Source organism: Leuciscus leuciscus (genome assembly GCF_965113295.1).
Source record: "Leuciscus leuciscus genome assembly, contig: HAP1_SCAFFOLD_338, whole genome shotgun sequence".
Classification (NCBI taxonomy): Eukaryota; Metazoa; Chordata; class Actinopteri; order Cypriniformes; family Leuciscidae; genus Leuciscus; species Leuciscus leuciscus.
Genome location: NW_028118399.1, coordinates 11,818 through 29,609, shown reverse-complemented (window position 1 = coordinate 29,609; position 17,792 = coordinate 11,818). Strand labels below are relative to the sequence as shown.

Genomic DNA, 17,792 nt, shown 5'->3' with positions numbered 1-17,792 from the left:
GTGAGTATAAACAGTGCCGCGGATTTATTCTTCTTGTAGCGAGTAGGCGATTGTGAAATTACTATATACATTTACATTATGTGCATCTGAGTTGTGCATATTAGTAGGGAAATTGATACAAAATTGATTATTCAAATAATCTCTTCTGTTTCTCTTTCTTTAGTGTTTCACAGATATAAATTGCAAGAAGTATTGTTCACTTCTAGTTCATTTTCGAGTATGTCAACCATGCCCACCATTTTTGAGAGTGCAGAGCAGTCCTCATCAACTGAATTGTCAGATGAGCTCACTACAGCCCTTGCTGCGGGGCGGTGGTGGGCGATAATGGAAGTTTCAGACCCCATATCTAAGTATCCTGACTATGAGGACCTCATCTCAGACCAGTGGTGGGAAACAGTGGAGGAAGGAGAAACATCATGCCCCACATCCCCGGTCTTCAGTGAAGCATCTGAGAAGGCTCATTCCCAGCACTCGGGCTTCTCAGATGGGAAATATAAGGGGGGAGAACTGAAGACAACGAAGCAGTGGAGGCAGCAGAACTCTCCCAGTGCTAAAAAAGAGGATCTCACCTCATCCCTGGTCTTCGGTGATACATTGGAGAAAGCTCAGCACTCAGCACCTGTGCCTGTTGTGTGCCCAAAGCGAGCACCTGTGCCTGCTGCATCTCCAAAGGAAGCACCTGTGCCTGTTGTGTCCCCAAAGCGAGCACCTGTGCCTGCTGCATCTCCAAAGGGAGCACCTGTGCCTGCTGCGTGCCCAAAGGGAGCACCTGTGCCTGCTGCATCTCCAAAGGGAGCACCTGTGCCTGCTGCATCTCCAAAGGGAGCACCTGTGCCTGCTGCATCTCCAAAGCGAGCACCTGTGCCTGCTGCATCTCCAAAGGGAGCACCTGTGCCTGCTGCATCTCCAAAGCGAGCACCTGTGCCTGCTGCGTGCCCAAAGGGAGCACCTGTGCCCATAGGGTCCCAAAAAAGAGGAAAACTCAGGATCCCCGAATATTTGACTAAACATCTGAAAAAGGCCGCTTTAGAAACACCCACACCCATCCAGTCACTACAGAGGGCACCAGTGGCTTCCTCAAAGGTGCTCACATGCTCCTCACATGGAGCACCAATGCCAGACAAGATCTCCAAGAGGAGAAATCCTAAAAACCCTGAGCTGCTGAGGCAGCATTTGCAAAATGCACCAGTGCTTGTGTCTTCCGCAAACCTCAGGATCCCTAAGCAGCAGAGGCAGAAGAATATCCAAAAGGGAGTGTCTGTGCCTGCCAAGATCCCACAGAGAACACTTGCTCCACCGTGTTCCCCACAGCAACCACCCAGTTGCTACCAAATTGACTATTTATGTAGCATATTTGCTAAATGTTGTGTCATTTCAAATATTTAATTGAAATTGTACATGATTTATATGAATGCATGTACACATTAATAAAAGGTTTTCAACCTCATCCAATAAAACATTTGTCTTAGTTTCAATTAATTTTACCATTATTTGTTTTATTTTGCAGGTAATATTTTTTTCGTTCAAAACATTGTTAAATATAAATATTTTTCATTAAGAGCTCAACTAAGAAATATTTGTTTTTCGACGAATGTACAATTTCAAGGTTACTCGGCGAAGCCAGCGCACGGGCATTAAACACATATCTCGACCAGTCACTACTGCAGCGTTAAACAGATTTCAACAAGATTTCAACGTCAAACAAACCAGACAACTCGTTTAAATAGTATTTTTCTACAAACTGTTAGCTAATAATTTTGTCAAGATGGCTACTGTAGTGGCACAGTCTAATTATATATTCGGATTGCGGACAGGAGTGAGGAATAATTTGTTGTATTTTGATGAGCAAACCATCATATTTCCGTGCGGAAACAACTGTGTGCGCTATAACATCAACCAAAAATGCCAGAAGTTTATTCCAGGTACTTTATTATAGTAAACATACATTTTTAGACACTTCATACGTATTTTAATAGGCTATATATTATATGTAATATATAGTAGGCCTATGTCTTGTAGCCTATATTATAGGCTCATAATATCATATGATAAGTATTAACGTAAATTATATCATTATCACTTGTCTCACTAGTCTTAATATAACTATTACTGGTTATTAACTGTATTTCTTGTGAATATCTGGGCCAGTGACAAATAAGGTTTTCAACTGATAAAAAATTCAAAAAGGTTAAAACTGCACATCAAAGTATTTATTATCTTTATGGGGGTGTTTTTTACTTATTACTAAAATCTCAATTTTAAACAATGTATTTTAAGCGGTTTAACTGAGAATCATGTGACGACACCAGTCAAAATGTCATACGGGATAACGTTAATGCATTTTCTAAATATTATGATATTAAAACTTTTCAAATCAATAATACTTAATGAATATATAAAGTGATGCAGTAAACAATATTTGGAGCACAGAAAAAAATGTTTTGCACAAAAATTTGTGCACGTTCTACGCAATGCTACGTGCTGCAGCGTTCTGAAAGCTGCCAGTTTACACCAATGAGATGAAATGGGACGGTGTATAGCAACAACTCTGTACTTCCATTCCAATTTTTGACTTTTCAACAATGTTTTTTTTTTACAGTTGGATATCATTTGTAGCATCATAAAATACAACGGGGACAGAGATAGTGAGAATCTTTTTATTTTTAAATTTTTTTTACTGCAAGATGTACATAAATTGGGATCACAAACAGGGAAAACAAATAAACAAACAAACAAACAACCAAAACAAAACCAATACAGTCAGGAACTGACAGATGCGTGCGTTTGTGTGTGTGCGTGTGTGCATGTGTGCGTGTAAAGGTAACTGGGTGGACGTGTCACAGTACATACTTTGAAGAACAAGAGATAGATGAAAAAAAAAAAAAAAAAGGAAGATAGTGAGAAACTGACTACAGCTGCATTTCTAGTAGTGATGAAACTGAGAAATTGTCACATTTCCCTAATTCACTGCATTGTTCTCGGTTAAGGCTGTTGTTTTCTAAGGTCAATGTTTGCCAGCTCTTAGAAGTTGAAAATCTGACACTTGAGTACTGAAATTGTGGATATGTGTAAGTAATGTATAAGTTAATAAATATCTATGTAATGAAAATTCTTTCTTTTTTAAATTATTTTGGACAAGATTAAATATTAAGAAATGTTCCTTAATGGTAAACATGTTTTATTAAATCCATATCTTTTTGTTTGTTTAAAATAAATCATTTCAATTAATTTGTATTTTTAAAAATGAGAAATAATTGTATAATTAAATCTATATCTATTTGATTGGAGAAAACAAATAATGTCTAATACATATTTCTTAAATGTGATTTTTTATTATATTAAATCTATATATTTTTGTTTAGATCAAAAACAGAATTTAAATTAATTGACTTTCTTCAATAAGAAAAATATACTTTGTGCCAAGGTTTAGAAAATACATAGAAAATATTGGTTAGGGCAAGTTATTTATTTTTCATTGGCTCAAGTTATAAAATATAGATGTGAACCCTACATTTTTTTTAATTGGATGAATGAAACCTTTTTTTCAGTGTGTGTGTGTGTGTGTGTGTGTGTGTGTTTGTGCGTACTGTTTTGGAAATATTTTTCTTTCTATATATAGATATGTAAACTGTATATTTATTTATTTGTCAATGACAACACACATTAATTAGCACATTAGGCTAATATGGATTTATTCCCATGGAAATTCTTGGCTCTAAGAATATATATTTGTAAATCTCATCAAAAGACAAAATTAAATGTTAAAACTAAATTCACTGTAAATATAATCTTAATTTGAGTTTCATAAACTCGGCGTTGCGTTTGAAATCCGAATTTTATTATTTTCCATTTTTTCAATCAATACATATTACATAGCGAAAATAACCTGCTGAAAGAAGCAGTTTTTTTGACAAGAGACATCGTTATGTTTCGCTCCTCTGTCTGCGCTTCAGAGAGCATCTAAAGCCGCTAAACGTAGGCCTATGGAAAGTTTTCAGTCAGGGAAACTGTTTCTCAAAGATGAGCAACGATTTATAGATTTATTTGGAACTATTTTCGTTGCCGATATATAGAGCAAAATGTAAGTCATGTCATATTTACGACTTAATATAAAAAAAAACGTCCTGCTGATGTTCGGGACAGCACTCTTTCTCGTCCTATCTGTTGCTTTTTTAAATAATTGTCATAAATAGAAAAACACAAGGATAGCCTACAGGAACTTTTTTTGTGAATTATATTCTGTTTCAGAAATGTTTCAGATGGCAGATGCTTTTATTGTAGGCTAATATCTGTAAAAAACAAAACAAAACAAAAAAACAAAAAAAACAGTGGTCTGTTATTCTTAATAACAAAATGTATGCCAGCTTCACTTGCTCCCGTTTATGCACCAGCTGCAAATGCTAAAAATAAATAATAAACAGCGCTAGTTTTTCTATGAACAATCATGAATTAAAAAAGCTAAGTCAGTCTTTGTTTGTATTGCATGTTCACTTTTAATACAGCGAAACAGCCTAGGTCTTCCATTCCTCTCAAACTCTTGTGGTCGACTGTGACGTCACTCGTGTGACCGACTGTTACGTCAACTCGGGTGGCTGACTGTGACGTCAACTCGGGTGGCTGACTGTGACGTCAATTCGTGTGGCCGACTGTGACGTCAACTGTCGACTGTTACGTCATAATGATCGTGAGTATAAACAGTGCCGCGGATTTATTCTTCTTGTAGCGAGTAGGCGATTGTGAAATTACTATATACATTTACATTATGTGCATCTGAGTTGTGCATATTAGTAGGGAAATTGATACAAAATTGATTATTCAAATAATCTCTTCTGTTTCTCTTTCTTTAGTGTTTCACAGATATAAATTGCAAGAAGTATTGTTCACTTCTAGTTCATTTTCGAGTATGTCAACCATGCCCACCATTTTTGAGAGTGCAGAGCAGTCCTCATCAACTGAATTGTCAGATGAGCTCACTACAGCCCTTGCTGCGTGGCGGTGGTGGGCGATAATGGAAGTTTCAGACCCCATATCTAAGTATCCTGACTATGAGGACCTCATCTCAGACCAGTGGTGGGAAACAGTGGAGGAAGGAGAAACATCATGCCCCACATCCCCGGTCTTCAGTGAAGCATCTGAGAAGGCTCATTCCCAGCACTCGGGCTTCTCAGATGGGAAATATAAGGGGGGAGAACTGAAGACAACGAAGCAGTGGAGGCAGCAGAACTCTCCCAGTGCTAAAAAAGAGGATCTCACCTCATCCCTGGTCTTCGGTGATACATTGGAGAAAGCTCAGCACTCAGCACCTGTGCCTGTTGTGTCCCCAAAGCGAGCACCTGTGCCTGCTGCATCTCCAAAGGAAGCACCTGTGCCTGTTGTGTCCCCAAAGCGAGCACCTGTGCCTGCTGCATCTCCAAAGGGAGCACCTGTGCCTGCTGCGTCCCCAAAGGGAGCACCTGTGCCTGCTGCATCTCCAAAGGGAGCACCTGTGCCTGCTGCATCTCCAAAGGGAGCACCTGTGCCTGCTGCGTGCCCAAAGGGAGCACCTGTGCCCATAGGGTCCCAAAAAAGAGGAAAACTCAGGATCCCCGAATATTTGACTAAACATCTGAAAAAGGCCGCTTTAGAAACACCCACACCCATCCAGTCACTACAGAGGGCACCAGTGGCTTCCTCAAAGGTGCTCACATGCTCCTCACATGGAGCACCAATGCCAGACAAGATCTCCAAGAGGAGAAATCCTAAAAACCCTGAGCTGCTGAGGCAGCATTTGCAAAATGCACCAGTGCTTGTGTCTTCCGCAAACCTCAGGATCCCTAAGCAGCAGAGGCAGAAGAATATCCAAAAGGGAGTGTCTGTGCCTGCCAAGATCCCACAGAGAACACTTGCTCCACCGTGTTCCCCACAGCAACCACCCAGTTGCTACCAAATTGACTATTTATGTAGCATATTTGCTAAATGTTGTGTCATTTCAAATATTTAATTGAAATTGTACATGATTTATATGAATGCATGAACACATTAATAAAAGGTTTTCAACCTCATCCAATAAAACATTTGTCTTAGTTTCAATTCATTTTACCATTATTTGTTTTATTTTGCAGGTAATATTTTTTTCGTTCAAAACATTGTTAAATATAAATATTTTTCATTAAGAGCTCAACTAAGAAATATTTGTTTTTCGACGAATGTACAATTTCAAGGTTACTCGGCGAAGCCAGCGCACGGGCATTAAACACATATCTCGACCAGTCACTACTGCAGCGTTAAACAGATTTCAACAAGATTTCAACGTCAAACAAACCAGACAACTCGTTTAAATAGTATTTTTCTACAAACTGTTAGCTAATAATTTTGTCAAGATGGCTACTGTAGTGGCACAGTCTCATTATATATTCGGATTGCGGACAGGAGTGAGGAATAATTTGTTGTATTTTGATGAGCAAACCATCATATTTCCGTGCGGAAACAACTGTGTGCGCTATAACATCAACCAAAAATGCCAGAAGTTTATTCCAGGTACTTTATTATAGTAAACATACATTTTTAGACACTTCATACGTATTTTAATAGGCTATATATTATATGTAATATATAGTAGGCCTATGTCTTGTAGCCTATATTATAGGCTCATAATATCATATGATAAGTATTAACGTAAATTATATCATTATCACTTGTCTCACTAGTCTTAATATAACTATTACTGGTTATTAACTGTATTTCTTGTGAATATCTGGGCCAGTGACAAATAAGGTTTTCAACTGATAAAAAATTCAAAAAGGTTAAAACTGCACATCAAAGTATTTATTATCTTTATGGGGGTGTTTTTTACTTATTACTAAAATCTCAATTTTAAACAATGTATTTTAAGCGGTTTAACTGAGAATCATGTGACGACACCAGTCAAAATGTCATACGGGATAACGTTAATGCATTTTCTAAATATTATGATATTAAAACTTTTCAAATCAATAATACTTAATGAATATATAAAGTGATGCAGTAAACAATATTTGGAGCACAGAAAAAAATGTTTTGCACAAAAATTTGTGCACGTTCTACGCAATGCTACGTGCTGCAGCGTTCTGAAAGCTGCCAGTTTACACCAATGAGATGAAATGGGACGGTGTATAGCAACAACTCTGTACTTCCATTCCAATTTTTGACTTTTCAACAATGTTTTTTTTTTACAGTTGGATATCATTTGTAGCATCATAAAATACAACGGGGACAGAGATAGTGAGAATCTTTTTATTTTTAAATTTTTTTTACTGCAAGATGTACATAAATTGGGATCACAAACAGGGAAAACAAATAAACAAACAAACAAACAACCAAAACAAAACCAATACAGTCAGGAACTGACAGATGCGTGCGTTTGTGTGTGTGCGTGTGTGCATGTGTGCGTGTAAAGGTAACTGGGTGGACGTGTCACAGTACATACTTTGAAGAACAAGAGATAGATAAAAAAAAAAAAAAAAAAAAGGAAGATAGTGAGATACTGACTACAGCTGCATTTCTAGTAGTGATGAAACTGAGAAATTGTCACATTTCCCTAATTCACTGCATTGTTCTCGGTTAAGGCTGTTGTTTTCTAAGGTCAATGTTTGCCAGCTCTTAGAAGTTGAAAATCTGACACTTGAGTACTGAAATTGTGGATATGTGTAAGTAATGTATAAGTTAATAAATATCTATGTAATGAAAATTCTTTCTTTTTTAAATTATTTTGGACAAGATTAAATATTAAGAAATGTTCCTTAATGGTAAACATGTTTTATTAAATCCATATCTTTTTGTTTGTTTAAAATAAATCATTTCAATTAATTTGTATTTTTAAAAATGAGAAATAATTGTATAATTAAATCTATATCTATTTGATTGGAGAAAACAAATAATGTCTAATACATATTTCTTAAATGTGATTTTTTATTATATTAAATCTATATATTTTTGTTTAGATCAAAAACAGAATTTAAATTAATTGACTTTCTTCAATAAGAAAAATATACTTTGTGCCAAGGTTTAGAAAATACATAGAAAATATTGGTTAGGGCAAGTTATTTATTTTTCATTGGCTCAAGTTATAAAATATAGATGTGAACCCTACATTTTTTTTAATTGGATGAATGAAACCTTTTTTTCAGTGTGTGTGTGTGTGTGTGTGTGTGTGTGTGTTTGTGCGTACTGTTTTGGAAATATTTTTCTTTCTATATATAGATATGTAAACTGTATATTTATTTATTTGTCAATGACAACACACATTAATTAGCACATTAGGCTAATATGGATTTATTCCCATGGAAATTCTTGGCTCTAAGAATATATTTGTAAATCTCATCAAAAGACAAAATTAAATGTTAAAACTAAATTCACTGTAAATATAATCTTAATTTGAGTTTCATAAACTCGGCGTTGCGTTTGAAATCCGAATTTGATTATTCTCCATTTTTTCAATCAATACATATTACATAGCGAAAATAACCTGCTGAAAGAAGCAGTTTTTTTGACAAGAGACATCGTTATGTTTCGCTCCTCTGTCTGCGCTTCAGAGAGCATCTAAAGCCGCTAAACGTAGGCCTATGGAAAGTTTTCAGTCAGGGAAACTGTTTCTCAAAGATGAGCAACGATTTATAGATTTATTTGGAACTATTTTCGTTGCCGATATATAGAGCAAAATGTAAGTCATGTCATATTTACGACTTAATATAAAAAAAAACGTCCTGCTGATGTTCGGGACAGCACTCTTTCTCGTCCTATCTGTTGCTTTTTTAAATAATTGTCATAAATAGAAAAACACAAGGATAGCCTACAGGAACTTTTTTTGTGAATTATATTCTGTTTCAGAAATGTTTCAGATGGCAGATGCTTTTATTGTAGGCTAATATCTGTAAAAAACAAAACAAAACAAAAAAACAAAAAAAACAGTGGTCTGTTATTCTTAATAACAAAATGTATGCCAGCTTCACTTGCTCCCGTTTATGCACCAGCTGCAAATGCTAAAAATAAATAATAAACAGCGCTAGTTTTTCTATGAACAATCATGAATTAAAAAAGCTAAGTCAGTCTTTGTTTGTATTGCATGTTCACTTTTAATACAGCGAAACAGCCTAGGTCTTCCATTCCTCTCAAACTCTTGTGGTCGACTGTGACGTCACTCGTGTGACCGACTGTTACGTCAACTCGGGTGGCTGACTGTGACGTCAACTCGGGTGGCTGACTGTGACGTCAATTCGTGTGGCCGACTGTGACGTCAACTGTCGACTGTTACGTCATAATGATCGTGAGTATAAACAGTGCCGCGGATTTATTCTTCTTGTAGCGAGTAGGCGATTGTGAAATTACTATATACATTTACATTATGTGCATCAGTTGTGCATATTAGTAGGGAAATTGATACAAAATTGATTATTCAAATAATCTCTTCTGTTTCTCTTTCTTTAGTGTTTCACAGATATAAATTGCAAGAAGTATTGTTCACTTCTAGTTCATTTTCGAGTATGTCAACCATGCCCACCATTTTTGAGAGTGCAGAGCAGTCCTCATCAACTGAATTGTCAGATGAGCTCACTACAGCCCTTGCTGCGGGGCGGTGGTGGGCGATAATGGAAGTTTCAGACCCCATATCTAAGTATCCTGACTATGAGGACCTCATCTCAGACCAGTGGTGGGAAACAGTGGAGGAAGGAGAAACATCATGCCCCACATCCCCGGTCTTCAGTGAAGCATCTGAGAAGGCTCATTCCCAGCACTCGGGCTTCTCAGATGGGAAATATAAGGGGGGAGAACTGAAGACAACGAAGCAGTGGAGGCAGCAGAACTCTCCCAGTGCTAAAAAAGAGGATCTCACCTCATCCCTGGTCTTCGGTGATACATTGGAGAAAGCTCAGCACTCAGCACCTGTGCCTGTTGTGTGCCCAAAGCGAGCACCTGTGCCTGCTGCATCTCCAAAGGAAGCACCTGTGCCTGTTGTGTCCCCAAAGCGAGCACCTGTGCCTGCTGCATCTCCAAAGGGAGCACCTGTGCCTGCTGCGTGCCCAAAGGGAGCACCTGTGCCTGCTGCATCTCCAAAGGGAGCACCTGTGCCTGCTGCGTGCCCAAAGGGAGCACCTGTGCCTGCTGCGTGCCCAAAGGGAGCACCTGTGCCCATAGGGTCCCAAAAAAGAGGAAAACTCAGGATCCCCGAATATTTGACTAAACATCTGAAAAAGGCCGCTTTAGAAACACCCACACCCATCCAGTCACTACAGAGGGCACCAGTGGCTTCCTCAAAGGTGCTCACATGCTCCTCACATGGAGCACCAATGCCAGACAAGATCTCCAAGAGGAGAAATCCTAAAAACCCTGAGCTGCTGAGGCAGCATTTGCAAAATGCACCAGTGCTTGTGTCTTCCGCAAACCTCAGGATCCCTAAGCAGCAGAGGCAGAAGAATATCCAAAAGGGAGTGTCTGTGCCTGCCAAGATCCCACAGAGAACACTTGCTCCACCGTGTTCCCCACAGCAACCACCCAGTTGCTACCAAATTGACTATTTATGTAGCATATTTGCTAAATGTTGTGTCATTTCAAATATTTAATTGAAATTGTACATGATTTATATGAATGCATGTACACATTAATAAAAGGTTTTCAACCTCATCCAATAAAACATTTGTCTTAGTTTCAATTAATTTTACCATTATTTGTTTTATTTTGCAGGTAATATTTTTTTCGTTCAAAACATTGTTAAATATAAATATTTTTCATTAAGAGCTCAACTAAGAAATATTTGTTTTTCGACGAATGTACAATTTCAAGGTTACTCGGCGAAGCCAGCGCACGGGCATTAAACACATATCTCGACCAGTCACTACTGCAGCGTTAAACAGATTTCAACAAGATTTCAACGTCAAACAAACCAGACAACTCGTTTAAATAGTATTTTTCTACAAACTGTTAGCTAATAATTTTGTCAAGATGGCTACTGTAGTGGCACAGTCTAATTATATATTCGGATTGCGGACAGGAGTGAGGAATAATTTGTTGTATTTTGATGAGCAAACCATCATATTTCCGTGCGGAAACAACTGTGTGCGCTATAACATCAACCAAAAATGCCAGAAGTTTATTCCAGGTACTTTATTATAGTAAACATACATTTTTAGACACTTCATACGTATTTTAATAGGCTATATATTATATGTAATATATAGTAGGCCTATGTCTTGTAGCCTATATTATAGGCTCATAATATCATATGATAAGTATTAACGTAAATTATATCATTATCACTTGTCTCACTAGTCTTAATATAACTATTACTGGTTATTAACTGTATTTCTTGTGAATATCTGGGCCAGTGACAAATAAGGTTTTCAACTGATAAAAAATTCAAAAAGGTTAAAACTGCACATCAAAGTAGTTATTATCTTTATGGGGGTGTTTTTTACTTATTACTAAAATCTCAATTTTAAACAATGTATTTTAAGCGGTTTAACTGAGAATCATGTGACGACACCAGTCAAAATGTCATACGGGATAACGTTAATGCATTTTCTAAATATTACGATATTAAAACTTTTCAAATCAATAATACTTAATGAATATATAAAGTGATGCAGTAAACAATATTTGGAGCACAGAAAAAAATTTTTTGCACAAAAATTTGTGCACGTTCTACGCAATGCTACGTGCTGCAGCGTTCTGAAAGCTGCCAGTTTACACCAATGAGATGAAATGGGACGGTGTATAGCAACAACTCTGTACTTCCATTCCAATTTTTGACTTTTCAACAATGTTTTTTTTTACAGTTGGATATCATTTGTAGCATCATAAAATACAACGGGGACAGAGATAGTGAGAATCTTTTTATTTTTAATTTTTTTTTACTGCAAGATGTACATAAATTGGGATCACAAACAGGGAAAACAAATAAACAAACAAACAAACAACCAAAACAAAACCAATACAGTCAGGAACTGACAGATGCGTGCGTTTGTGTGTGTGCGTGTGTGCATGTGTGCGTGTAAAGGTAACTGGGTGGACGTGTCACAGTACATACTTTGAAGAACAAGAGATAGATAAAAAAAAAAAAAAAAAAAGGAAGATAGTGAGATACTGACTACAGCTGCATTTCTAGTAGTGATGAAACTGAGAAATTGTCACATTTCCCTAATTCACTGCATTGTTCTCGGTTAAGGCTGTTGTTTTCTAAGGTCAATGTTTGCCAGCTCTTAGAAGTTGAAAATCTGACACTTGAGTACTGAAATTGTGGATATGTGTAAGTAATGTATAAGTTAATAAATATCTATGTAATGAAAATTCTTTCTTTTTTAAATTATTTTGGACAAGATTAAATATTAAGAAATGTTCCTTAATGGTAAACATGTTTTATTAAATCCATATCTTTTTGTTTGTTTAAAATAAATCATTTCAATTAATTTGTATTTTTAAAAATGAGAAATAATTGTATAATTAAATCTATATCTATTTGATTGGAGAAAACAAATAATGTCTAATACATATTTCTTAAATGTGATTTTTTATTATATTAAATCTATATATTTTTGTTTAGATCAAAAACAGAATTTAAATTAATTGACTTTCTTCAATAAGAAAAATATACTTTGTGCCAAGGTTTAGAAAATACATAGAAAATATTGGTTAGGGCAAGTTATTTATTTTTCATTGGCTCAAGTTATAAAATATAGATGTGAACCCTACATTTTTTTTAATTGGATGAATGAAAACCTTTTTTTCAGTGTGTGTGTGTGTGTGTGTGTGTGTGTGTGTGTGTGCGTACTGTTTTGGAAATATTTTTCTTTCTATATATAGATATGTAAACTGTATATTTATTTATTTGTCAATGACAACACACATTAATTAGCACATTAGGCTAATATGGATTTATTCCCATGGAAATTCTTGGCTCTAAGAATATATATTTGTAAATCTCATCAAAAGACAAAATTAAATGTTAAAACTAAATTCACTGTAAATATAATCTTAATTTGAGTTTCATAAACTCGGCGTTGCGTTTGAAATCCGAATTTTATTATTCTCCATTTTTTCAATCAATACATATTACATAGCAAAAATAACCTGCTGAAAGAAGCAGTTTTTTTGACAAGAGACATCGTTATGTTTCGCTCCTCTGTCTGCGCTTCAGAGAGCATCTAAAGCCGCTAAACGTAGGGCTATGGAACGTTGCAACCCAGAGTCCAGTGAAACCTGCAGTACCTGCACATGTCCACTTGATGGCGAAGTCTGTCAAGAAACCCCAAACATTATACTTCCATCAAATCTGAACACAAGGTGACAGTAAAGTCATGAGATATAGTTCAAATGCTTTTCATGTAAGTCCATAAACTAGTCTTAATTGTACTTTATCATAATCTCTCAGATGTTTTATTAATTTAGTGTTTATAACTTTATTAAAAAAGCCTGTTTATACTGATAGTGGCTTAATTGCTGGCAACAGCAAACAGTCTACAGTTACATAAGGAAATATTACTTGGTGGAATTATTCTTTTTGGATATTATTAATAAAAATGATTTATTTATCATTTTTATTCCTATTGCTGTTGTTGACATGTGTAGCTTATTTCTTTAAGGGTTGAAATACAAATAAATAAACTGACAAGGCAAACAAAAAGTTTTTCCCTCTTGAAGAGATAGTTCATCATCATTCACTCAAACACTCATGTTGTTCCAGACCTCAATTACTTTATTCTGTCAAACACAAAAAAAAAACAAATAAAATAAAATAATAATTATAATAATTAATCAGTTTTTTCCCCTTCATGTAGTAGAAGTCAATGGTAACCAAACCGGTTTGCTTTATCAACATTCTTCCCAATATCTTTATATATATAATGACTGAGCATCCTGGATTGGATCCTGTTTGTTTAAACGTGTATTCTCTTCAGAATGCATACATTTATCGAGCCGACTATGGAACCTTACCCTGGTATTCCAGAGTTCTCGCGAGAGCACAAGTTGAATTTGCTCAGCGAGTTAGATTTAGGTCTGGACTTCCAGGCTGTGTGGTGATGAGGGTTCGCCGTGAGTTTCCAGATGATCAGGGCAGATATGTTGGTTTCCTACCAGCTGATGATTGAATCTGGACACCATGGTGGAAATGACCTCCTCCTTGTCTGGCCGCTCATACTCCGCACAAAGGTCTGATAGTATGGGTATCTTAAGTACCTCATCCATGTATGGAGCAGGGTCCACAAAAACATGCTCAAATATTAGGTCCTGCAGGTCATCTAGGTACTCTGTGCAATAAAACAAAATGTATTTATAAATTTATATCCTGTTGATGATGTTGCTTGTGCACGACCAGCATTTTCATTGTAATGAAATGCAGCCAGGTTTAGTCTGCAAGTGCACAGACACAATTCAGGAAAATAGCCTATAGTGATGTAAAGTTATTTTAACAGCAGTTAAATTACCTGCACAACATTCCAAGAAATGGGAACACTGTTACGTCAGAAACGAGGACACAATGTGCAAGTAAAAAGCTTTTATTTAATAGTCAATGATGATGATGATGATGATGATGATGATGATGAATAATCCGGGTGATGCAGGCGGTGGCACAGGGACTTTGATGATCAGACACGGAGTGATGGATGAAGTGCAGCGTGCTCTGATGAGTGATGACGTGATCCAGACATGAAACGTAATCCAACAAAGACGCGAAACCGGAACACAGGAACTCAAGACGGGACACGAGGCACGGGAACAGGATCAGACAACACAGAGACTTCATGCAACGATCTGACAAAGGAGATGAGAAAGTGGTGAGCATTTCTAGGAGATGAGATGAGTGGCAGCTGGTGATGATGAGTGATTGCAGCTGGATACTGATCAACCGTAACGATCCGGACACACCCACTCACACACATGTAAACAACAAGGCACGAGACTAGAGAGAGACATTGGATCTATGAACCGTGACAAACACCAAATTTTTTGGGGCAAACCGTAGAATGTCACTATGAAATGACTCCAAAGATGAAGTCTGGTGATGTGGACTTAGTTTGGTGATGTCCTTCAAAATCCGCGTGTTTGTCATCACTTTCTCCAGCTTGTAGAATGCCTGAGTTCCTATGAGAAAGAAATGATACAAAAATTGCATTAATTACAACTAATAACTTTAATTTTAGGTTATTTACACTTCGACTAACAAAATGATAAAATAATTTTGCATCTGGCTTTATCATATGTTCAGATCTATCTACCGAAAATATATGCAAAATCGTACATATTTAATGAGATAATGCCTAATTTGCATAATTAAACATATACATTTCTAAAACTTGTAATACATTTTTTTTATATACTTGTGTAAGTAATCAACTGAGGAAGTTTCATGGTGATATCTATTATTTAAACATTTTACCCTATTCACCTGTAGAGTCTCGCCTTAAAAATAAAAAATCCACCCGCAAACCGCCTATATTCTTTGATTTAGATCTGCATCTGATCATCACATTACAATTATTCAAATTCTTAGTGTTAAGCATGATAATATGGTAACATCACACTGAAGTAGGCTGATTTAAAATGAACATTTATTTAAAATAAAAGTTCTTCTTTTGGCAAAATTACATTTCCTTAATAGCCTAAACAGAGGCTTTACTCCCTTCAAGCTTAAATTGTCAATGTTTCATTACATCACTGTTTGAAAACACTCAGAATCATTTTTTGTAGCTTTATAAAGGGCATTTTCCCCTAATTTTATTAAATGTATGCTCCATCTTTCATTTCAAATTCTTAAATTTGATAAATATATTCAATTAAAATAATTAGACACTAGGCTGTTACCAATAAAATTAAATCATTTACATTAAAAAATTATAACTATTAAATTAGATTATTTTAAATATTTTTGAATATACAAATAAGGAATGTTGAAAAGAATGATACTTTATGAAACTAGCGTTTTGTCATTCAACGTTGACACTTGCTTGAGAAGTTGAAGTCGTTCTCTATCGCCATGGTGGTTAAAAATGGTACGGTCCACAATAGGGGTGTCTGAAATCGCTTTACATTAAAATGTTCCTACAGTGAAAATAGGAGTTGACTTGTATTGTAACTGTAATTATATTTTTTCACAATATCAGAAAAATTATCTGACCCCCCCAAAACTGATATTTCTGTCCCCTACTGGGTCTTCATTGGGGGGTATAGTACCCCCCAGTACCCCCTGTAATTCGGCGGTCAGTTACAATACACTCCAGAGTAACACCACGAGCTTCCAACAGGGCAAGGCTCCTCTGTAATCCTTTTTCCATGTGGTAGCTTCCTCCCACTTCGTTACTCTGAAATAGACAAGTATAGGGAACGAAACAATCAACTTAGACAAACCAGAAGTTTTAAACTTCTCAAAATGTAATTTTTTTAAATAGTGATATTTCTTCTCTCCCACCTGAACCAGCTCTGGTGTGTCCACAACGGTGTTGGTCTGAAGGTCCATCAATGTATAGCTTCCAAACTTTGCAGAGTGGCCTTTGAAAGTAATATTACACAAAGCATTATTACCACGAGTGCATTGAATTCAGTTAGATACTACCTATGCATGTTATGCTTCATGATCCGGAAAATACCCGAGCATCCATGCATCCTTCTTATTTACAACTATGTACCTGGTGAGTCAGCCCTCATGTCACCTCCAACGATGACCCTTTCCCTTTCACTCAGGCGATCTAGCGTCTCATTTTGCCATTTTGCTTGAGCACTAAGAAACAAAAACTCGTACTGGTTAACAAATATTAAATACAAAAGTAACAAAATATAATAATAATAAAATTCTGAACCAGGGGTGTTAAACTCAGTTCCAGAAGGATCAACAGGCATACTTGAACTTTTTGAATGAGCCTTAGAGAGTTGATTAGCTGCCTCAGGTGTGTTTAATAATGATTAGAGGTAAACTCTGCAGTGCCCTGCCAACAAGGAACTCAGTTTGACACCCCTGTTCTAAAACAAATGCAGTTTTGAAACTTACGACATGTCTGCTGTCTCCGTTAAAGTTGTGTCCGTCTCTGCTGGATCAAATGTATAATCTTGCTCTTCAGGTGCTACTACAGATGATGTGTCCATTAGGGTTTCTTCGTCATCCTCTTCCTCCAGTTCCACACGAGGTCTCTTTGATGGCCACTTTATAGGTGTAGAGGTCCTAAATATTAAACCAGCTGCTGGTGACAAACTGTCAATGTCTGAAACTGTATCTGTCGTCTGGACACCTGTAATATACAAAGTAGTTGTGTGTTACTGTTATGTGACACTTATTGTGTAACAAGACTAGTTATAGGTCCTCTGTATAAGCAGTATCATGTAATACATAAACATACCTGAACTCCTGTAGCGAACATGAAACGTCTTCATTGATGACTGAGTACCAACAGACTTGGTCAGCGGTTTTGCGTCTGTCTGGCAAGCAACATCTCTGGTTTGGCTGCTCTGTTCTGATGTGCTGTCCTTAACAAATAAAGATTCCACTATCAGCGCGATAAAAAAATAACAACATAGCTGGACTCATGGTGCTATCACATGCTATCACAAACTTTATAAGTCTAACATGTTATTATGAACTTGACAAATTCAAAGGCAATTTGGAAAACCAACGCGTAATACATACTTCTAGATGTGTAGCTGGATCACGAACAGTTGGCACTGCTACATCCTTCAGGAGCCATTTTTTTGCAAAACCTGCTTTATACTGAGCCTCATTCAAAAAGCTGTCCGGTGTAAAATGATTCGAGCAGACATAAACGAATTTTGGTAGAGTTGAGGGAGCATTTTCTTCA

The 17,792-nt window shown here is 36.5% G+C and overlaps 1 long non-coding RNA gene across 1 annotated transcript; it reads right to left on the bottom strand.

Moving 5' to 3' along the window:
• Positions 1–15,854: 15,854 nt before the first annotated feature.
• On the bottom strand, positions 15,855–17,507 carry LOC309491541. Its single transcript, XR_014203171.1, has 3 exons — positions 16,991–17,507; positions 16,415–16,723; positions 15,855–16,307 (listed from the first exon to the last, which is right to left on the bottom strand). It is a non-coding gene; the product is annotated as an uncharacterized lncRNA (long non-coding RNA).
• Between the last annotated feature and the right edge of the window lie 285 nt (positions 17,508–17,792).